Here is a 24,527-nt window from a genome sequence, read left to right as displayed (position 1 = left end):
CCTTCTCTAAAGCTGCTCAGAGATTTACTGGTGCCTATTTTGTAGTATCTTTAAACCCCCAAATCATCTTCCTTCCAAAGTCACAGCAATGAAAACCAACACAGAAACATCAACGTTAAAGTTTTGAATAGTGTGAGACAATCAAACAATGAAGTATATTTAACACAGTGGATTCTCAGGAAACTGCATGAACTCTGAGCAGGACACAAATGGAATATTTTTTTGTGTGTGTGCATTATATTCAAGGTAACATAACCTGAACATTCTAGTCAGCAAATCAAGGGAAATGAAAGATAAAAAAAATTCATGTAGTTTTTTTTTTTAAGCTAAAGAAAGAAGTGCTTAGTGCAAAGCCCAGGCTTAGTACCCACCACCACAATAAGCCATCACTGAGAAGTGACTTGGTTAATTTTTTTTAAAGACAGAAATGTTTAGTGTGGATGGATATATGATATAAGGCCCTCAATGTCAAGTAAAACCATGAGAAATATAATTGAATTTCAGGCTTAATTATGTCCATTGTATCACAAAATTTTCAGCTGCTGGTATGAAACCAAACTAAATTTTCTGACTACAAAGCAGAAAGCTCCTCTGGTTGGTGAAACAAAAACCAGCCTCTTAAATTGTCTGAGAGCTAGAATTAATTTGGATAAGGAGCCTGAATCTTTCAGCTGAGGAAAACATATTTGAATGGGGGAGATCATCTGAGGACATTACTTGAGAATTTCCCATAAAAACATCTGACTAAAGAGGGCAGTTGGGGACAAAATGTCTATTTGAAATAAGAAACAAAACATGAACAAGGAGTTATGTATGTACAGCTACCATTTAATTTAGTAAATCATTTCAAAGATAGATGATGGGACAGTATTTAAACAACATTGTTTTGTTTGTTCTGACAGGTCCTACATTTAATCAGACATCTTCATCACCTCAGCCTCATGAGGAGAAATTATCTTTACTTGGGCAGGAAAGAAATGTTCTTCCATCTGGTTTACACAGGGCATTAAGCTGACCATTTTTAGATTTGGGTTTATTTTCTTAGTTTTAATACTGTTGCATAGGGGGGTGGGAGGAAGAAGCAAAAGAAAAGCAAGATTATAAATTCAAGAAGCACAAACATTTTACAGGTTAGGGATTAATCATCCTGTAGTCCTATTTTACAATTCCACACATTTCCCACCACCAGAGTTCTTTATCCCATCCCCTCCCTTGAAAGCTTTCCTATTCTTTATCCCTCTTGGAGTATGGACCCAGGATCATTGTGGGGCACAAAAGGTGGAAGGTCTGGCTTCTGTAATTGCTTCCCCACTGAACATGGGTGATCCATACTCCTAGTCTGTTTGTATCTTTCCCTAGTGGGACAGGAGTCCTTCAGTCTGTAGTGTTTTATCATGGCACACCTATAGCAAGTAAAGACATACCCCTAGGTATGAGTTGGAAGGTTCCACAAGTCTAGATCTCCTATGCAGGAGAAAAACTGAAAAAGTTATCATGAAAAAGCAGAGGGCTAAGAAGGTAGAGTAAAACAGATAAAAAAGCACAGTACAGAGCACCAGGCAGTGGCACACTGGGCTAAGTGCCCATAGTACGGGGTTGCTTCACAAGCGGTGAAGAAGGTCTATAGGTGTTTCTCTAAGAGCCAGAGACGACCCTGCGGCTACAGACAGACTATGACCCACAATGACTGCCACCTCTCCATATTCAAAGGAGGTCTCGAAACTTTACATCAGGCTCAACCTGACGCTGTTGACTGGCTACGGAAGAAGGGCAAACGCTAGAAGAAGGTGTTTCTCTATCTTTCCGTTTCTATCTACCCCTCCTCTCTTAATTTCTATCTGTCCTATCCAATTAAAAGAAAAAAATAATGAAAAGAAAAAAAATGGCCTCCAGGAGCAGTGGATTCGTAGTGCAGGTGCCAAGCCCCAGCAATAACCCTGGAGGCAAAAAAAAAAAAAAAAAACAGTATATGCCTTTTAGGTATTCGATATTTGGTACCACATAGGAGTACCATGGAAATGGAACCCCATGAATGATGGAGTAGTGTCTTTCTATCTCTCTTTCCCCCTTTCTCTATTTCTCATAGAAATAATTTAAAAAAAAAGTGGACTAGGGTGGTTGCTTAATAGCAGGATGCACAGACAAGGCCTTGAGTTCAGTCTCTAGCAACCACATCAGGGAGACAGGGAGTGAGAGAGGGAGAGAGGGGCAGGGGGAGAAAGAGAGAGAGAAACTTCAGTGTAGTAGGAGTGCTGAATATCCTTCATGTTTAAGAAATTGCATTGTCCGCTCATATACTTGACACTGTGTTCAACATATGGAAAAAGAAAGGCACAATCCTCATAGAGGAGTCTGTCAATAATTTTTGTGTCAAAAAAAGTATATGGGTTATAGTAATAGTTTACTTAGGATTACAAAATAAAAATAATAAAAATAATTTTTGTGTCAAAGCAGAAAGAAGACTTGTGAACAAAAATCTAATTCTCAATTGCAATACTAAAACTAAGTGGGCACAAAAATAGATAGGAAATTATGCAAATAAATGTCTAATATTTGCAATGATTAGCAAAAATTTGCTCCCCCACAAAGTGAAGCCAAAAAGAGGTACAATTAATGTACAGATTAATAAGGACCCATATGTAAAGATGCAATCTTCATTTCTGTATTCTGTTCTACCACATGTTCATTTTTATGTATTAGTCTAATGTTTCCCAGACCCAGAAATTTGCCATTACATTCTATGTATTTTCACCCTCACTGTGTCATTACAGACTAAGTTGCTGTGTCATTATAGACTAAGTTGAATGACTACAACATTTCTTTCTTACAACCAATTTCCCTACACATCTTCAATGCTTATCTTATTGAGACACTTACTTAATATGGAAAAAGTCCACACTAGACATGTTCCAACAAAAGTTGTGAAGAAATAAGGGAAGTAGATGGAATTAATCCCTTGTTACACTGTAGATAGCATTTGAGCAATAAGAATATGAAGATTATATAAACTAAAAAGAGAAATTGTTTTCTCCACTGCACCAATTTTCTAATTGAAGCACTAAATATTTACTAAACTTTTGTTTTATCTTGGACTCTGATAAATACCATATAAATGCCAAAGACATATTAAAGAATTCTTGCCTTCAGCAAATGATTGTATATCTGGAAGGGCAGTAAGGCAAATCCAGAACACATAAAACAATGTTTAGAGAGCAATTAAGTACTAAGCTCTAAGACAATGATCACAAATCTACCCTGACCCTGTGGCAATAGAGACAGGCTCAGTTCTCAAGAACTAAGATGCCTCCAATTCTTCATTTAAGATGCCTTCATTCTTCCAACAAAACATACCCGAGAATCTTCTTGGTTACTGGCATTAAGGTAACACCTGGTAAAGTAAATTACATCACCTGCAAGCATAGAGGAAGCATGCATTATTCAAGTCTTATCTCAGTTTGGCTAACATAGCTACAACAGCACTTCCAATTACTTTATTTTATTAATAAATAGTGCTGAACATGGAAGGCAAAGGTGGTATATTTGAGGTGGCAGAGTCCACAATAACCTGACTGCTGGTAGTAAGTAAATAGTTCCCCAGCCTATTGTCACTTTCCATTAAAGGAGACCAATAATATGTTTAAAACCCAGACATTCTGGGCACAACCACACAGTGTAGAAAGGAGGTAAAAAAAAAAAAAAAAAAAAAAGGAGAACAAGTAAAAATCTCCAAGAGACTCTTCCTTAGAACAATAGATTTCACTAAACTTTTTTTTTAAGGGAAGGATAGTGGCTGTCACTGGGGTATCACCACTCCAGGTTGATTTTTTCAAATAGAGAACAGACTAAGAAAGAGAAACAGAGAGAAAGACACCACAGCACTGAAACTTTCTCAGTGCAGTGAAGGCCTAGCTCAAGCCTGGGTCCTGCCCATAACAAAGCAAGCCCACTATTTAAATGAATTCTCTTGCTGGTCCTCACTAAAACTGTTTTATTCATATATATGTATATATGGAATCTGCCAAGTCCTTGACTTCTTTTGCAATATTGAAGGGTCCTATCAAGTTGTAGCTCGTGTTAAATTGATTCCCATTCCTTTTTTTTTAGTTTTTTTTAATATTTATTTATTTATTTTCCCTTTTGTTGCCCTTGTTGTTTAACATTGTTATGGTTATTGATGTCATTGTTGGTGGTTAGGACAGAGAGAAATGGAGAGAGGAGGGGGAGACAAAGAGGGGTAGAGAAAGACACCTGCAGACCTACTCCACCGCTTGTGAAGCGACTCCCCTACAGGTGGGGAGCCAGGGGCTCGAACAGGGATCCTTCCGCGGGCCCTTGCGCTTTGCGCCACTTGCACTTAACCCGCTGGGCCACCGCCCGATTGCCCCCATTTCTACCTTTATATAGCACGTCACTGCTCCCTGAAAAGTTCCTTGCACTTATTACTATGTGCACTTTAACAGGTGTGCCACCATCCCCACACACACCTGAAAAGTTCCTTTATGTATTTTCTAGATCACAAGGGGTTGTTTTTATGTGTAAAAACAGGCCTACCTACTCCATTCCATTTCCAGCATTAGCACAGAGCCACCTAACCAACAGCATTGGTGTTAGTTACTTCGTGAGATCCTACTGTCTTCTGATATTCCCAAACAGAAACCCTGGAGTCCAAAAGCCTTAAGCTGTTACTGCACCAAGGCCACGTCATGTTTTTCAAGGTAAGAGACACTGTCTTTTACCTGACTGGAACATATTTTTCATTGGGAAAAAGCACAATGTCATCTGTGTTCCCAGGCCTCATCCCTGCAACCTTCATCTGACTCAGGAAAGAATTTGCACAAGACAGCTGAAGAAATATATGATAGTGGTACTTACACAGAATATAATATGTACCTTCATTGTCTAAAGTAATTTATAAAAGCTAATTCAAAACATCCCAGAGATAAAAATGGCTATTATTAAAAAGTCACAAAACAACTAGTGTTGGCGAGGATGTGGAAAGAGAAAAAAAAAAAAAAAAAACCTTAAGGATTGTAGTGGGAATGCAAACTGGTTCATCCACTATAGGAAATAATGTGGAAGGCACAGCACTCTTCTGCTAACCACCCTCCTAGCATTTTGGTTTTAATCTGAGGAAACACCAAAAGCCATGCATGCAAGTCATTAACATCTACGTAAGCTTGACCTTGATGTATATGTCATATTCCCTACCTGTTCTCTTATTGGGAATTTGTCACAGAGAAGAAAAGTCTGAACTATGTGCCACTACCCAGAAATTTCGAACTCTAATAGGGTTGCAAAATGAGGAATAATGAAAAGAAGTGGAAATGAAGAGATAATGATAAGAGAGATGAAAGAGAAGTTGGGAAGATGGCAAAAGAAACATTTTCAACTGGATTTCTACTTTTGCCCCTGAACCACTGTTGGTTAAGATGATACAGGCAAACATGGTTATTATTGTTACTCAAACCCCATGCATTAAAAGAAGTCAGAGGCCAGGCAGCGGTGCACCTGGCTAAGTACACACATTACAGTGTACAAAGATCCGGGTTCAAGCCCCTGGTCCCCACCTGCAGGGGGAAAACTTTACAAGTGATGAAGCGAGGCTATAGGTGTCTTTCTGTCTCTTTCCCTCTCTGTCTCCCTCTCCCCTTAATTTCTCTCTGACTGTATCCAATAATAAATTAAATTAAATTAAAAGATTTTTTGAAAAGTAATCTATCTAGTTCCTGTCTTTGCATCTGTCCCTTCCCAAGCCAATCCTAATAAACACTTAAGTGACAGTTCACAGTTTCACATGTAATAATTTATGAGCACAGGTCTGAAATGGATCCCAGGTGCAGTTAGTATAAATGGTAAAATCTCAAGGGCTTATGAGCTTGAGGTGTAAACAAGCTGGTTATAATAGCAATTCATTGTGTGACAGACATGATGGTTTCTTTGAAAGTATGTCACAGAATGAAAGGTTTTCTGCTTGCGCAGAATGCCATGGCAACTGACAATTACATCCCAATAAAAGCGTTTTAAAAATATAAAGCAGACTAATAGAGATTTGGAAGAATCAGAACTTTCCTGAGTGCCTGGTAAATTGAAATGTTAGTGTCTGGTCTGTGCTATGGTGTCCAAGAAGCAAAAGCTGGGCAGTGAGTCAAGGTTTGCAAGAGCTAAGTGGGAATTATCACTGAGTAGAGATGGGGGTGGGAAGTGGGAGGGACGATAAGGGCTCTGTAGTAATCACAGTAATTGCATAACGTGAGCTGAAGGCTACAGCAGCATTTTTTCTTTCTACCTTTAGCCCCAACCCACTTGTTTGCAAGAAGCAGGGAGTCCTTCCAAAGCCTCTGCTTCCCTCTGATGGCCTCATTCCCCTCCCTATAACACTTATTCTCCTCCCTATAAACACTCTAACCACTTCTTCTTCTTCTAGCGTTTGCCACTCTAACCACTAGTTATTGTTTAATAGGTCAAGGTCAACAATGAGTTAACCTCATGAAACCATTACATTAGCAAAGGACTCCTGGGGTGAAACACAAAACAACCTTCCTTTTTTTTTTTAAAAAAAAAAAATTCTTTATTGGGGAATTAATGTTTTCCACTCGACAAGAAAACAACCTTCCTGCTTGGCCATTCAAATCCATTCTTGGGGCAGGCTCTTGTTTCATTTAGGCACAAATCTTGCAGTCACTCTCAGACAACAAAAACTCTTCAACAATGTCAAGTTAGCTTCCCACCAGGTGATGGCACACCTGTTACAGCACACCATGCACAAAGATCTCTCATCTTCACCTGCAGTGAGGAAGAGTCATAAGCAGTGGAACATTGCTACAGATATCTCCCCATCTGTCTTTCTTTCTCTTTCTCTGTCTCTCAGATTCTATAAGTCAAAAAAAAAAAAAAAAAGCCACCAGGAGCAGGTCATGTAGGTGCTGAGCTCAAGTGATAACCCTGACAGTGAGAAGAATAGAAAGAAGAGTTCAGGTCCTGGAACATGATGGCAGAGGAGGACCTAATGGAGGTTGTATTGTTATGTGAAAACGTTGTGCATGTATAAACTATTGTATTTCACTGTGGACTGTAAACCATTAATTCCCCAGTAAAGAAATTTAAAAAAAAGAAAAGAAAAGAGAACAAAAGGAAGAGAAAGGGAAGGGGGGAGCAGTTTTGATTTAAAAGTAAATATGCCCAGTTATGTGGTAAGTTAAAATTCCAAACTTCATTAAAAACTAAAGTCTTTCCTCTCAGCAAAAGTCTGGTATAGGATAGTGAATCTTTTACTTGTCTTTCCTTTCTAGCACTCCAGTTCCACACATGGGTGCCCACTTATTTAGATGCCTCTAGGTCTCAAGGAGCTGAATTTTCAACAACAACAAACAAAAGACCCTTGATTTTTCCAGATACTTGTTTTTTTTATGCCTTCCATTTGTAGAATGAATTAGAAGTTACAAAGCCACCTTTGAACACCTAAATCATAAATTCATTCAATCAATTCATTAAAATACCATTTGACCTATTGAATTAACAATGTATAGGATGCCTATTTTACATGGAGCTCTATAATAGAAGACATTATCCTTACCAACATGAACTATCTGAGATAATTGTTTTTTTCTTTTTTTCTTTTTAATTGCCACCAGGGTTGTCTCACTGGAAATTGCTACATGCACACCAAATCAGCTCCTGCCAGCCATTTTTCCTCTCCCTCTTTCTCTCTCTCTAATTTAATAGAACAGAGAAATTGAGAGAGGAGGGGGGAAGAGAGATACCTGCAGCACTGCTTCATCGATCATGACACCCTCCACACACACTGCAGGTGGGGACTATGGACCTGACCTCGATTCTTCGCACGTGGTAATGTGTAAGTTCAACCAGTGCACCACTGCCCAACCCTCAAAGACCACTTTATAAGTAACCATGATTTGAATATGAAGACAGTGTATAATAACTCTCTAGAACTATTAAAACTCTATAGAATCTTCATTAATGTAATCTTCTGTCGGGCTGAGCTTCATTGGCGGATAACAGACGACCCGGGACTCATGGCTGGGTTGTACGCAGTATCTCTTTATTCATGCAGGACGCAGCACAATCTATACCAAGCTAAGCTAAACTAAACTACAAACAATCTTGTCCTTATAAATATACTAGCCCAGTAGGGTGGGAACAGGATGCAATGCAGAGAGGGTGGAGAGAAAAGTGACTGGTGAAAATCAGGGTATGAAAGGGAGAGGGCCCCGAGCAGGTGAGAATTCTACCACTAAACCACCAATGCCCTGGAGGGAAGGTGGTGCTTGTTAACAGAGGTTATGTAAATAGAATGAAGTGGTTATGTAAATAGAATAGTGTTAAGCAGGGGGGATTAAACTAATGAAATAGAAGGGGTTTTTAGAAGCATACCAACAATCTTCATTGCCTAATCTTTACAATCACCTTGTGAAGTCAGGGGCTCAAGTATTTGTACATGGTAACAAGTGTACTCTGTGAGGTGCACCACTGCCCAGACCCTACTGTCTTAATTCCACTTTTTTCTAGATTCTACCTAATTTTTGTGAGGGAAAAATGAGAGACAGCAGAGCACCTCCCAGTCACAAATGTAGGATTAAAAATAGATATATCACAATTTGGGGGGTTTGTTGATTTTTTTTAAAAAATTTTAAATCATCTTTATTTGGGGGAGCCAGGCAGTGGCACAACAGGTTAAGCATACATAGCACAAAGCGCAAGGACCGGTATAAGGATCCCGGTTCAAGCCCTCGGATCCCCACCTGCAGGAGAGTCACTTCACAGGCGGTGATGCAGGTCTGCAGGTGTCTATCTCTCTCCTCTCTGTCTCCCCTTCCTCTCTCCATTTCTCTCTGTCCTATCTAACAACAACAACAGCAATAACAACAACAACGATGAAAAACAAGGGCAACAAAAGGGGAATAAATAAATAAAATTTAAATATATATCTTTATTTGTTAAAGGCAGTCAGAAATCAAGAGGGGAAGGGGAGATAGAGAGGGAGAGAGACAGAGAAACACCTGAATCCCTGCTTCACCACTCACAAAGCTTCCTCCCTGAAGGTGGGGACTGGGGACTCGAACCCGGGTCTTTGCACACTGTAACATGTGCACTCAACCAGGTATGCCACCACCCGGCCTCCGGTTTTGTTAATTTTAACACTGCTAAATTTTAGTGCTGACAATACAAGCATTTCTTGGACTCCTGCTTGTGTATCTGTGTTCACTTCATTATTAATGCAGCAGGATTTCATCTCACAGCTCCCACAGGAAGGTCTCTATTTACAGTTTTATAGTGAGGTACCCAAGCAGCTCACCTTCTCCACAACTTAGATAAAGAAAAATGCCAATCTAAAGTCCACAAGGCAAGTTGATTTGGCTCTTTTGGTATATTTAGAAGGCTGGGAATCTCAAGAATAAGATTCATGAGAGAAGAACTGCCAAGTTCTTCATCCAAGGGGCCACTTGGATGGTACTGAGAAAAAAATAATTTATCAAGGGCCAAGTGGTAGCCCAGCTGGTTTAGCGTACAAATGCACAAAGACCTGGGTTCGAGCCCCTAGTCCCCACTTGCAAGGGGAAAGGTTTTCAAGTGGTGAAGTAGTGTTGCAGGTGTGCCTCTCACTTTCTCCCCCCATTTCACTACCTCCCCTCTTTATTTCTGGCTGTCTCTATCCAATAAATAAAGATAATACAAAAAATTAAAGAAAATTTAATTTATCTGTTCAGAGAAACACAATTACTCATGATTATCAGTGGGATCTCAGGAAGTTGTATACAAATTGCCATTTATACACAGTGATGTTCTTCCTAAGTAGATATATACCTATTGTTATATTTGATGCTATATAGAGTGATGCTATTATGAAATAAAGATTAGTGATTTTTTTTCTTAAAAATAAATAATTCAAAGTGCTTATTTCTTGCCACTAGAGTTACCACTGGTACATACGACCTGCACTACTCCATCATTCCTGGTGGCCATTTTTTATATAAGTGGGTGAAAAATATAGAAACAGAGGGAAAGAGAGGAAGAGAGAGCTTATGAAGCTTACCCAATTTAAGTGGGACCAGGGTCATGGTAATGTGTATGCTATACCTGGCCCCCTTGTGCTTCTTCATCACTCTTATGTGACTTCTCTCCTAGAACCAAGATCTATCTCTATATGCTTTTAATGCTTAAACACAATCAAATATCAAAATATCACCATTGAGTATTTGCATTTACTAATCTCCTTGTTTCCTTGATTCCCTCCCCCAAATTACAAAGAACGTAATAAAATAATAAGTGTAGCCACTGACAATAGGAGAATGTTCAGTTAGAACTTCCAAACACTTTCCATACATTCACTGACTCTGCCTTATGCTAATATTCCTATAGGGGTTACTTGGAATTCCTGTTAGAGAGATACAGATGAAAATTCCAAAAGAATCAGGCATAGACTAAATTATATTGTCCATGTGTGTTGGAGGATGGGCCCACTGCCCCAAAAGTCCAGGCTGTAGTTTCCATGAGGTCTGAGTGGGTCTGACCCCAAACCCTCCCACACTGCAGGTTGAGATATAGCAGGTCCCCCCCATCTCTGGAATTTATGATGGCTGGACCCCCGACATGGGTGCCTTTCTACATATGCCACACCTTTCCCCTTTCATTCTTTAATTAAAAGCCATGGATTACTGTGTGTAGTTATCTTGAAAACTGCCAGCAAACGTCCTAATTATTCAGCTGCCTCCCTCCCCCCACCCTAAAGTGCCTGCAATCTACTGCTGGAAAAAATGTACATTGTAAAACTTGTGACCAAACCTTGTGTGGTAACCTTTTACTTGTGATCAAATATAGCCTATAGGTCAAAATGTGACTATGCACTGTCTTACTCTGTGTTTGGGTTAATGATTACCACAACCTCCCCCCCTTCCCCACCCCTGAGCTAGGGGTATATCTGCCTGCTTTTTCCTTCAATAAACGAGTTGCCCACCTTTCCCAGGCCTCTCCTGGAGCTGAATGAGTCTAGGATTCTCTTCTCTCCATGCACATCACCCCCAACACGCAGAGTTACCCCAGAACTCCCAGGGGGCCACTTTGACCCTTGGCACCTGTGGCCAGGGAGTTGGAGGACCCAGAGCGACAGCCCTCACATGTGATATATGCCATTTCTCAGACTATGGTCTCAGATTTAAACTCATTTTTTCACACATCTTTATTTATTTACTTATTTTTGATTCAGTAACTTTTGGAATCCTTGCTTCTAGACCTTAAAGAGCAGGAAATGTACATGAAATGTCTTGCTAAGAGATTTTTATTTGACATGCTGATAAGTTTTACAGTTTTATTTCATTTTCTGCTCAGTTTTATTAACCCATACTTTTCTCCTCGTTATTACTATAAAGACACGTTATAAAATGTGACTATAGATGAAAATAAAGACATGCAGCATCTGGCCTGTCAAACTGGACTATAATAAATATCATTTTGTCAGGAGGAAAATAATGGGTAACACATAACTGAGTGTATTTTTTGTGGATTAGATATTTAAAGATATAGAGTATTGTTGTAAATACTGAAATGTCTGAAATGTCTATAAAAATAATATAGAGCTACCATTTAATGCTATGTCCCACAGAATGTACTCTAAATTTTTTTTTAAAAAGTCTCTTAAGTTTGTTAAGTGAACATTCTAAATGTACCTAACAAGCCTTGGCTTCTCACTTGACATTTTAAAATAGTCATAACACATTCAAAACTGCAAACACAATTGTATACCATGAAAGTACAACTGCAGAACTCTCTATTTTCTAGAAACTGCAATAGAGCCCTCTTGTGGCTAATTTAATCCAATAAATTTTCCCTGATCTAAGTAGAAAAGCATATAAAGAAGCCATTTTACTACAACTGTAGCCATGATAATGTGTCTTGTATCTAAAAACTCTGGGGATAAGCAACCCAAAGGCAAAGATATATTACCTAAGGATAGTGGAGGCTAAATAAAGAAGGTATAGAGTTTATCTCAATATTTTGCAGATAGAATCAATTGTGTGGTGGCAGTTTTTACCAAAGGAGAGGCCTGGAACTAGGAGCTATGTTAACAGTGGCAATAGGAAAATTTAAAATGGCAATAGGAAAGAACCAACTACTTCCATTATCTACACTTCCTAAAAATTAAATGCAGACATTGTAGATTGAATGTTGTGAATGCTCCAGAATTACTGTTGATATAATCCCAATGTGATGATATGAGGAGATGAATAGGTCATGAGGGCAGGAAGCTCATAAATGGAATAGGTTCCTTTATAAAAGAGAACCCCAGAGAGCTCCCTATAAGTCATAATGAAGATGGAAGAATGAATCAAGAAGTATCCTTTTACTAAACTTAAATCTGCAGGTGCTTAGCTCTTCAAATGCCATCCTCCAGAACTGTGAGAAATAAATGTCTATTATTCATAAGTCACTTGGTTTACAGTGTTCTCTTATAGTAGTCATAATAGACAAAGATATAAATTAGAACCAAGAGACTACTATAACAGATATTTAAAAGGACAACCAGTAGGGCAGAAAATTTTGCCATATATGGGGCCCAAGTTTGAGCCCCCACACAACATGATAGCACCATGATCCAAAGGGATATTGTCTGTCCTTCCCTGTGTGTCTGGTTTCTATCTGAAATGAAAAAGAATAAGAAAGTCCATGGCCAGTGGAATCTTGTATGCATGAAGCTCCAGTGTGTGTGTGTGTGTGTGTGTGTGTGTGTGTGTGTGTGTGTGTGTAAAAATCAAAGATCTAGAGAGAAAACTCACTCACTAGATCACGTAGCCTATCACACACAATGACCCAGGTTTAAGTCCCCAGTCACTGCATGGGAGCACATGCACAGGGGGAGCATCATGCACAGGGTCCATTCTTCTTCTTCTAGCGTTTGCCCTTCTTCCATAACCAGTTAATGGCTTTGAAAGTGACTGGGATCCATGTGGATTCAGTCGGCTAGGAAGGATCGTCAGTTTCCCCAATGAATGGGTACTCACGGGATGCACCACGGGAAGGTCGATCCAATGCATCCCACAGGGTCCATTAAAGCTCCATTAAAGAATAAAAAGTTGTATTAAATGATAAAATTTCCTAGCATACTAAAAATATGAAATTCAGAAAGTTGTGGTAGATACACATAATGGAATACTACTTGGTTGTTAAGAATGATGAAGTCATCTCCTATGGCTCATCTTGGAAGAAACTTAAAGAATTATGTCAAGTGAGAAGCCACAAAGAGAAAGATAAATCTCATTCATATTTGGAATTTAAGAAACAAGAACAGAAAGGAAATAAAAAGTGAAAAATATATACTTGGTGGGAGTCGGGTGGTAGCACAACAGGTTAAGCACAGGTGACGCAAAGCACAAGAACCAGCGTAAAGATCCTGGTTCAAGCCCCCAGCTCCCTACCTGCAGGGCAGTCACTTCACAAGCGGTCAAGCAGGTCTTTCTCTCCTCCTCTGTCTTCCCCTCCTCTCTCCATTTCTCTCTGTCCTATCCAACAATGACGACATCAATAACAGCAACAATAATAACTACAACAATAAAACAACAAGGGCAACAAAAGGGAATAAATATAAATTATATATATATATATATATTTGGTTTGGTGTTAGACCAGAAACTATCAAATACTTAGAGGAAAACATTGGTGGAACACTTTCCCACCTAAACCACAAGGACATCTTTGATGAAACAAACCCAACTGCAAGGAAGACTAAAGCAGAAACAAATCAATGGGGCTACATCAAATTGAAAAGCTTCTGCACAGCCAAAAAAACTATCACACAAACAAAGAGACCCCTCACAGAATGCGAGAAGATCTTCATATGCCATACATCAGACAAGAGACTAATCACCAAAATATACAAAGAGCTCAGCAAACTTAGCACCAAAAAAGCAAATGACCCCATCCAAAAATGGGCAAAGGATATAAACAGAACATTCACTACAGAAGAAATCCAAAAAGGCTAACAAACACATGAAAATTTGCTCCAGGTCACTGATAGTCAGAAAAATGCAAATAAAGACAACATTGAGATACCACCTCACCCCTGTGAGAATGACATACATCAAAAAGGACAGCAGCAACAAATGCTGGAGAGGCTGTGGGAACAGAGGAACCCTTCTGCACTGCTGGTGGGAATGTAAATTGGTCCAATATCTGTGGAGAGCAGTCTGGAGAACTCTCACAAGGCTAGACACGGACCTTCCATATGACCCAGTAATTCCTCTCTTGGGGCTATACCCCAAGGACTCCATAACACCCAACCAAAAAGGCATTTGTGCACCTATGTTTATAGCAGTACAATTCGTAGTAGCTAAAACCTGGAAGCAACCCAGGTGCCCAACAACAGATGAGTGGCTGAGAAAGCTGTGGTATATATACACAATGGAATACTATGCAGTTATCAAGAACAATGAACCCACCTTCTCTGACCCATCTTGGACAGAGCTAGAAGGAATTATGTTAAGTGAGCTAAGTCAGAAAGATAAAGATGAGTATGGGATGATCCCACTCATCAACAGAAGTTGAGAAAGAAGAACAGAAAAGGAAAATAAAAGCAGGATTTTGACTAAATCTGGAGTAAGGCACCAAAGTAAAAACCCTGGGGTGAGGGTGAGGGTGGATATTCAGCTTCCTGATGTGTGGGTGGTGATGGTGGTGGTGGTATAGAACACAGTCTTTTGGTGGTGGGAATGGTGTTTATGTACATTCCTCTTAATTTATATAATATATAGTTAATTTATATAATATAGAACATTACTTATTTATATATTAATTATAAAATATATTTATATTATATAATCTATATTATATATAATTTATATAATAATATAGTCATATAAATCACTAATTAATATGAGAGGGGAAAAATTGATTGTGTGTCTCAAACTTTTTAAAGCACAAACTGAGTCTTTTAATACATAGGCTGAGTCTTTGTTATGTTGACTCTCTCAAAAGCTTAGACCAGGGAGAACAGAAGCAACCAGTGGCATAGTTATATACAAATAATGTCAAAGGACACAAATTATGGTGATGTTGGGTATTATTTTTTTTTTAATTTTTTATTTAAGAAAGGATTAGTGAACAAAAGCATAAGGTAGGAGGGGTACAACTCCACACAATTCCCAACACCCAATCCCCATAACCCACCCCCTCCCATGGTAGCTTTCCCATTCTCTATCCCTCTGGGAGCATGGACCCAGGGTCGTTGAGGGTTGCAGAAGGTAGAAGGTCTGGCTTCTGTAATTGCTTCCCCGCTGAACAAGGGCGTTGACTGGTCGGTCCATACCCCCAGTCTGCCTCTCTCTTTCCCTAGTAGGGTGTGACTCTGGGGAAGCTGTTGGGTATTATACAACAAATCCTAACAAAGGGATTTTTCAAAGTTAACCCAATTACCAAATAATCTGATTATAACAATATCTATTGTCTTCTTGAACCCTAAAACAGCCGGAACTTCACATTTCCACTATAGAGCCTATATTTCACCCAGTCCTGGAACCTCTATTTTGGGGCGCACTTTCCTGCATGCTTCTCCCAATTCAGACCAAGTAATATTTTATCCGCCGATCCCAACCTAATCAACGCAACGAGTATCACCTCAGCATGCTTCACTTCGGACTGTGTCCAAAACAATATTTTCTTACCTTTGCCAGAGCCACTCAGGTGAGGAGACAGCAAAGTCAAGGACTGAGGGCATCCCAAGCCCAAATTTCCCTCCTTGTATAAAGTTGGGGTGCATTTACCCTCTGCATGTGAATGTGTTTGCTAACCTCAAAGTACTCAGACCAGGTACCTGCGTAGCCTCCCAGAGAAAAGGTGGAAGGATCCCAGTGTCCAATGGAGCCCCAGGAGGTGAAGTCGCAAACCTCACGCATGCGCTTTCAGAAGAACTGGACTTGGAGCTTGGTTTCCCACAAACGCCTGTCTTACAGAAGACTTCTTTCCAGACTATCCAGCGTGACTCTCTCCGGGTTTCAAGACTGTAAGCTTATTGCAGGGACTCTAAGGAACTATTGTCCTTATTTGCCCTCCTCACAGTGATAACCATGGAGGCAAAAAAATTAAACTAGTTAATTAAAAACTTTGGTGGTTGATGGGGTGAGTTGTACACACATATTTATATAGGTGTGAAACTATACCACTGAAATCTTATAGTACTGTAAACTAATGTCAAACCAATAAGGAGGGATTATTTAATTTAAAAAATGGGTACAAACTTTTTTCTTACTGTCAAATGGCTTAATTTTATTTTTATGAGTGAGTTATTAATGATTTACAAAATTATGAGATAACATGGCTATAATTCCACACCAGTCCCACCACCAAAATTTTGTGTTGCCATTTCCTCCATTGGAAACTACAGCAGTTCTCCCAAGGTTACAGATATAAACTATTATTTCTATAGCCATCTATCTCTTGTTATATATATTTGGCAATTTTTTCTATGATCCTGCCTCTATTCCTTGCTTTTATTTTTTAATTTATTTGTAAAATAAAAATAGAAAATATCAACAGAACGATAGAATAAGAGGGGTGAAATTCCACATATTTCCCACCACCAGAGTTCCATAGCCCATTCCCTCCACTGGAAGCTTTCCTATTTTATCTCTCTGGGAGCATGGACCCAGGGTCCTTATGGGCAGAAGGCGGAGGGTCTGGTTTCTGTAATTGCTTCTCCAATGGACATGGGCAATGAAAGGTTGGTCCATACTCCCAGCCTGTCCCTATCTTTCCCTACTGGGGCAGGACTCTGGGGAGCTGGGGGTTCCAGGGTACATTGGTGAGGTCATCTGTCCAGGCGAGTCAGGTTGACATCATGTAGCATCTGCAACTTGGTGTTTGGAATGTGTATTCCTTTGCTTCCTCCTTTCTTGTGGGACTCGTTTCAGTAGTTCTTGTAAGGTGGGATTGACTGTGGCAAATTCCTTTAGTTCTTGAATATTTGAGAAAACTTTTATTTTATTTCTCCCTCATATATGAAGGATAATTTTGAAGGATACAGTATCTGTGGCTGGAATTCCTTCTCCTTTAGAACTTTAAATATGTCATTCCACTCTCTCTTTGAAAAATGGGCACAAACTTTACAATCAACTCAGTTGTTTAAAAATTTTTAAGTATGAACAAAGGCATATTGACACAGTTTTGCACAATAATTTTACATATTGTTCATTGTTGGTTGTGTGCTAAACTGGCATAGTTGAGTGACTACACTAGAAAAATATAGGCTGCAAATCCTGAACTATATGCTATCTAGCATTTAATTTAGTTTAAATGAAATACAAAAAATTTAGCAAATTATCTTTAATGAGCATGCCCAATGTGTTTTTTTTTTTTTAAAAAAAAAAGCATTGCATACTGATCTACTTGATTAAAAAGTGTTACAATTTCAAAATACTTTATTTAGAAAGTAATTTGGGGGGCCAGGAGGTGACATACCTGGTTTAGTGCACACATTAGAGTGTGCAAGAACCAGGGGTTTAAACCTGCAGTGGGAAAGCTTCACGAGTGGTGAAGCAGGTACCTGCAGGTGTCTTATCTTTCTCTCTCCCACTTTATCTTCCCCTCCCATCTCAATTTTTCTCTGTCTTACCCCAAAAAAATTGAAAAAAAAAATGGCTGCAGGAGCAGTGGATCAGTTGTGCAGGTAGCGAGTCCCAACAGTAACCCTGGAGGAAAAAAAAAGAAACAAAGAAAGAAATTTGGCAATATATATCACCACACTAAGTTTTTTCTGCCTTTGGACTCAGTGACTCTTTTGAGAATCCAAACCAAGATAATACAGCAAAATATTTAGTGAAATTTTGTGTACAGAGACTTTTGGGGGGAGGGTGCAGGGCTAGTAGTGGCACACCCCGTTAAGCTCACACATTACCATATGCAAGGTCCTGGGTTCAAGTTTCCACTCCCCACCTGTGGGAGGAAGCTTCACAAGTGGTGAAGCAAGTCTGCAGGTGTCTCTACTCTCAATTTCTATCTGTCCTATACAATTTAAAAAAAAAAAAGAAAGAAAAAACTAAAAGAAAAATAATTGAGAGGAGCAGTGGATTTGTTATGTAGACCACCCCTGCAGTAGCCCTGATAGCCATAAAAAAAAAGCTATTCTTTGTAGACTTACTTATAACCATGAAAAATCAGGAAACACAGGGAAAATTATTACTAATAAAATAGCTATTATTTGGTGTATTGCACCAAAATAAAAGACTCTGAGGTTGGGGGGGGGGGTGGGCTCAGGTCCTGGAATATGATGGCAGAGGAGGACCTAGTGGGGGTTGTATTGTTTTGTGGAAATGCTATCCATGTACAAACTATTGTATTTTACTGTCAACTGTAAACCATTAATCCCCCAATAAAGAAAAAAAATTATTGTAAATACCTATTGACAATAGCAAACATTTATCCTATAGTGTATATTACCATTTAAATATTAAGTATTTTAACATTTGTTATATTCTTTTAAAAGCAAATCATAATATTACTTGCAATATTACTTCAATTATTTAAATACATATAACATAGACACTACTGAGTGTTCTAAATATCAAGTGAGGTTATTTCTTGGTAATAGTCTATGGTAATTTATTTTTTGTCTTCTTTGTTTTCCTTTAGTTTAATTTCTTTCAACCCCAACAATGTTTGTCTTTACATACTATTTAGTATTTTAAATTAGTGTACATGGTAACTTACTATTATAAATCAAAACCAAATCACACTGGGAGCTGGACAATGGTGAACCCAGTTAAGTAGTTTGAGCCCTTGCTCCCTACCTGCAGGGGAGATGCTTCACAAGCAGTGAAGTAGATTTACAGGTGTCTTTCTCTCTTCATCTCTATCTTCCACTCCCCTCTTAATTTTTCTCTGTTTTATCAAAAAAAATTAACTTAATTTGGAAAGTGAAAAGACTGACCTCAGACAAAACAGAGATTAGTTAGGTTTGAGTGGTGGTACACCTAGTAGATTGTGCTTGTGTCAAAAGCCTAGTTCAAGTTCCCAGTCCCCATCTGCAGGGGGGAAGCATCATGAACAGTGAAGTGTAAATCCCCCCCTACCCAGCCTCTACCATCATCTCTCCCCCTACTTTTCTTTGTCTCTATTATTAAAAAAGAAAGTGAAATGACTACTCAGAGTGACGTCAGTCTGCAGTTACTGCCAAAACAAATAGTGCCCAGCCACAGCTGGGGGGGGGGGGGGGGAGGAGATACAATTTTATCAATCCCTCTATTAACTGCTCCCCAATTCCCATCTCCTATTTCCTTGATTGCTTTCCCCATTTTTTTTTAATCTTGGCTACTGCCTTTATGATTCCTGAAACATCCTTAGCAAATTCCTTATATCAATTGAACTTCCTCTTCTCAACACTACCATTTGTTTTTGCTATATGTTATTTTCTGGTAATAATGCAATTCACTCTGAATTTTAGGTCTAATAAGCTCTATCATATTCAAAGAATAAAATCATTGTAGCAGTTCTTTTAAAGGAAACTGGCGTAGAACAATGTGTCCAGAAGACTGAGTTTGACAAATACTGTCTTACATAATTCTTCTATATCCTTTATGTGAATAACAGGAATATTCTGCAACATTTGCAGAACTCCTAGGTATGCTGTGGATTCCTGGGACATAGCAACTGCATCACCTTGTTTTTTTCAAGTTCCTAACACAATCTTGATAATTTACACTTGATACATATTCTTGAATAATTGTATTGTTTAATAGTGGGTAAAAAGTGAGTAATTAAAGATAGTGATCTCTATTCACTAATGGAAATCAGTAAATCAATTAATATTTATTAAACAGCCACTGTGTGCCAGATTATATTTGGGGTTAGAGTTCAGAAATTACAGTAGCAAAAAAAAAAAAAAAAAAGATAGAGAAGAAAAGAAAGGAAAAGGAGAGAAAAGAAAAAGAAAGGATGTTTGACGCATCTTTCATCTTATGTAAATGTGAAATTTGGGGAACACTTGACACTTTTGAAAGATGTGGTTGGATTATTCAGGTATTACTAACTAAAGGCTGCCTGGACCTAAGGCTAAAATTCTGATCTAAGTGTCAAGTGGCCACAGATAAGATCACTTAGAGTTCCAGAGGTTAATTTACAGCCCATCTGTAGCCCATCATTGTTGCTACCACCCGGGATCAGCTCCACACAGAAGCTTCTGATGACTTTAATCAGGCAATTTGGACAGAAATTCACCCCTCTGCCTCTCCATTTCTTCTGGGTTTAACACACCTGAATCTCCCTAATTAGGTTACTTCCATCAATAGCCTCCTCCCACTGAAAGAGTCCTTTTCACATGATCCCTTAGGAAAGTTGAATATCCCAGGAGCTCTGAGCCAAGGCTGATTACCCTTCAGGGGTTAGCAATGGTCTTAGTCACAAGGACTCATCTTTTCTAATTTCTGAAATGAATGGCTTCCACTATTTAAAGCCAAATAAATTGACTTGGCTGAGGCTATAATGTATTACTCTTGTGCCACTTTATGTGGTTATCATGCTCTGATTATTGTTTCAATGCTTAGAGTTTGGCTACATTCCAAGACTTGGAATCCAAAGTGACATCCCATCTTGAGTCTGCAGTAGCTCTCCAAATAAACAGGAAAAAAAAAAAAATTCAGGATGCTAGCCATGGCATCTGTAGTCTTAAAAGCATCTGTGAGATTGGAAATAAATACTCCCTTTTAAATGTTCATCCTTCATTAAATACTTAAAACTAACTAAACACCAAAAAGACTCCATAGGACTCCTAGTATTCATACAATGGACTGCTATTCAGATACAAAAAAAAAAAAAGAAAAAGAAAAAGAAAAAAATCTCATATATGATACAAAATAAATAAGCCTTTAAACCATGGTAAGTGGGAAAAAGCAAGACACAAAATACAACATATCATATCATCCCAAATGTTCAAAATGGACAAATTCACAAAGTAATTAGGAAAAAATTGTGGATAGTAGGGAATGAATAAGAACAGCCAATGGACACAGGTACTTTAGTAGGTGATGAAACAGGAATAGTAAATTCTGCATAAATCAAAAGTTTATTCAATTTCTATCAATAATGGTTACAAAATTATCTGAGATACTACTTAGAGCAAAGTTGTAGTTGTGAGATTGAAACTTTACACAGTAAGTGGAATTTAATATGTCTCAATTTCCAGTCTGGTTCAACTCAACCAAAAATAGTAATAAATCCACCAGCTAACATAGCATATTGAAAATACCCACTTTCACTTTTCTCCACTCCTTATGAAACCTTATTAAAATAAAGAAAAAAAGAGGTGAAAAAGAAGTCTCTAACATATAAGAACAAGAAAACTGGAGAAAAGACAATGGCATAAATGCCTGTAATACAGACTAAGGATATGGGAATTCAACTGGCCTCACTTCCTCATTTTGCATTCAGAACAAGAGAGATGAAATAACTTGCTTGAGTTCACACAGCTCATTAATGAGACTGTCAGCACAATACTTTCCTGACTATGGATCTAAAATATCTGAACACATATATTTGAACATTTAAACTTGCATGGCTTTTTTGAGCAAGAGGCTAATCACTTCAAGGTGTGATTTTTGGTTCCTTGGAAAGACATTCAAAAATAAAAATACGTATGGACTCCAGATCCTGGTAGAAAGAAGGTGGGCTTAACTTTAATTTTTTTTTTTTTGCTGGGGCTCAGTGCCTAGTTTCTGGAGGCTTTTTTTTTTCCCTCTTTTGTTGCTCTTGTTTTATCGTTGTTGTGATTATTATTGTTATTGGTGTCACTGTTGTTGGATAGACCAGAGATAAATAGAGAGAGGACGGGAAGACAGAGAGGGGGAGAGAAAGATAGACACATGCAGACCTGCTTCACCGCTTGTGAAGCGACCCCCCTGCAGGTGGGGAGTCTGGGGTTCCAACCAGGACCTTTAATGCCGGTCTTTGCACTTTGGGCCATGTGCGCTTAACCCACTGCGCTACTGCCCGACCCCCTAACTTTAACTGTTTTCAAACTCTAAATGACACCCTACTTTTAATCATAAAGATGTAATTAATGTACTATTATCTTGAAAACATCTAATTGCCTGTATCTACTCAGCTTTATGAAAAAGTAAAATTTTCCAATGTCGAAAAAATAATGACTGCAAAATGTTAGAAATGGATTGGTATATTAAGTCATAATCCCCACAAGATGTATGAATATAACTTGATATAGAAATAGGGTATAGATATGACCAATATAAAATAAGGCCATACTGGATTGTTATGTTCCCTAATCCAGTAGCATTGTTATGAGGTAAATCTGAACACAGACAGGCACATAGAGAGAATGACATGTAATGATAGAGAGACTGGAGTAAAATGTCTGAAAGTCAAGGAATTCTGCCATTCATCTGTCATTGGTTACCTGGGTTGCATCTCTGATTGTACTATTATAAACACTGTTTGTATGAACATAGGAGTATACATAGGTCACTTTGGATAAGTGTTTTTATTTTCTTTGAATAAGAAGAGGGATTGATAGGTCATGGGACAGGTCCATTTCTAATGTCCTAGGCTATCTCTGCAAGGATTAAACCAATTTACATTTTCATCAGCAATGTAAAAGAGTTCCTTTTTTCCCACCTCCTCACCAACATTTTTGTTTCTGTAATTTCTGATGTATTACAGTCTCATAGGTGTGAAGCAGTATTTCTTTGTTGCCTTTATTTGCATTTCTCTGATAATCAGTGACTTTAGGCATTTTTTCATGTGTTTGCCATCTGGACGTCTTCTTTTGTGAAAATTCTGTCCATGTTCTTTCACCATTTCTTTAAACAAGGTTACTGAGGTTTTTGTTTGTTTGTTTGTTTGTTTTTGTTAACTCTTTATGTATTTCAGTTATTAATCTTTTGTTTGTTGTTTAAAAAGATCTTCCATTCTGTAGAGTCTTTCTGTTTTGGTGGTGGTTCTCTTTGCTGTGCTGAAGCATTTCAGTATGATACAGTCCCATTGGTTAATTTTTGTTTTCCTTCCTGTTGGACTTGATGAAGGGAATATCTTAATTCTTCTTGAGACAAAATAAAACAGAAACAATTGGGACCGGGATGCGACTCAGTGGTAGAACACATGCTTGCCATATAGAAAGCTTTAGGGTTCTGTCTGAAAAACAAACAAACAAAACCTCTGAGAGAGTAACATATTAAATGTTACTTGGCAGTGGAGCACCAGGTTAAGCACAAGGACAGGGGTTTGAGCTACCACTCCCCACCTACAGAGAGGACAGTTCATGAGCGGTGTAACAGGTCTGCAGGTTTCTCTATTTCTCTCCCCCTTTCTACTTCCCCCTCCCCTCTCAATTTCTACTATCCTATCTAATAAAAATAGAAAGGAAAAAAAATTACTCATAATGACTTAGGTTTTCTCAATGACCATGCTAGGAACCATGCTAGGGTAAGCTACTAGTATGAATGAAAATTTTCAAGCCAGAATTCTAAAGTCAGTTAGAAAAAAGCAATTATTTAATATAAGGTCTAAATGAGGAAAAGTATAGCAATTCTCAAACTCTTGGGTGAACAGGAAATAGCTGAGCAGTAGAGCATATGTCTTGCATACATGAGGCTCTGGGTTGAATAATTATAGATTATATGGGTCAATAATGTCCTGATTTCCTGGTCAACTTTGTCATTCTAATAGAGAGACAGACACTATAGTACCAAAGTTTGCTTTGGTGGTGTCATGACACTCCCATGTGGTATAAGGTTCCAACTTGGCCCACATCACAAGGCACCTATCCTGCCCAGTAAGTAATTACTTAAAAAAAAAAAAAGTGGGGCCAGGCGATGACACACTTGGTTATATACATCACAGTGTGCAAGGACCCAGGTTTAAGCCCCAGGTCTCCACCTGCAGAGGGGAAGCTTCACAAGTGGTGAAGCAGGGCTGGTTGCAGGTATCTCTCTGTCTCTCTCCCTCTCTCCCTCCTCTCTCAACTTCTGTCTCTATCCAATAGTACATAAATAAAAATTTTTTAATTTGTAAATATTTATTTATTTATTCTCTTTTGTTGCCTTTGTTTTATTGTTGTGGTTATTATTGTTGTTGTTATTGATGTCGTTGTTGGATAGGACAGAGAGAAATGGAGAGAGGAGGGGAAGACAGAGAGGGGGAGAGAAAGACACCTACAGACCTGCTTTACCGCCTGTGAAGCGACTCCCCTGCAGGTGGGGAGCGGGGGGCTCGAACTAGGATCCTTCCGCCGGTCTTTGCGCTTTGCACCACCTGCGCTTAACCCGATGTGCTACCACCCGACTCCCAAAAATATTTTTTTAAAAAGTGCACAATTTAAAAAAGTATTTGCATACGTGTTCACATAACAAACTTAAAGGGGCATGTTGATGGTGCAGTGGGTAGAGTACACAATAAATGAGTGCTCAGAGAAAGTTTTGCCTGTGGTGGAGCAGTGATGTAGGTATCTCTCCTTCTCTGTCTCTCTCTCTTCTTCCTCCATCTATCAAAGAAAAAGGGAAAGGACAAAGTTAAAAAGAAAA

At 38.6% G+C, this 24,527-nt stretch overlaps 1 protein-coding gene across 4 annotated transcripts in view; it reads right to left on the bottom strand.

The window, feature by feature from the left end:
* The window catches only part of PALLD (palladin, cytoskeletal associated protein), an 811,300-nt gene that overhangs the window by 502,834 nt on the left and 283,939 nt on the right, over positions 1–24,527 (bottom strand). The window lies entirely within an intron of this gene.

Source organism: Erinaceus europaeus, chromosome 2 (assembly GCF_950295315.1).
Source record: "Erinaceus europaeus chromosome 2, mEriEur2.1, whole genome shotgun sequence".
NCBI lineage: Eukaryota > Metazoa > Chordata > Mammalia > Eulipotyphla > Erinaceidae > Erinaceus > Erinaceus europaeus.
Note: the sequence above shows the minus strand (reverse complement) of the source record. Positions and strands in the feature narration are given on the sequence as shown.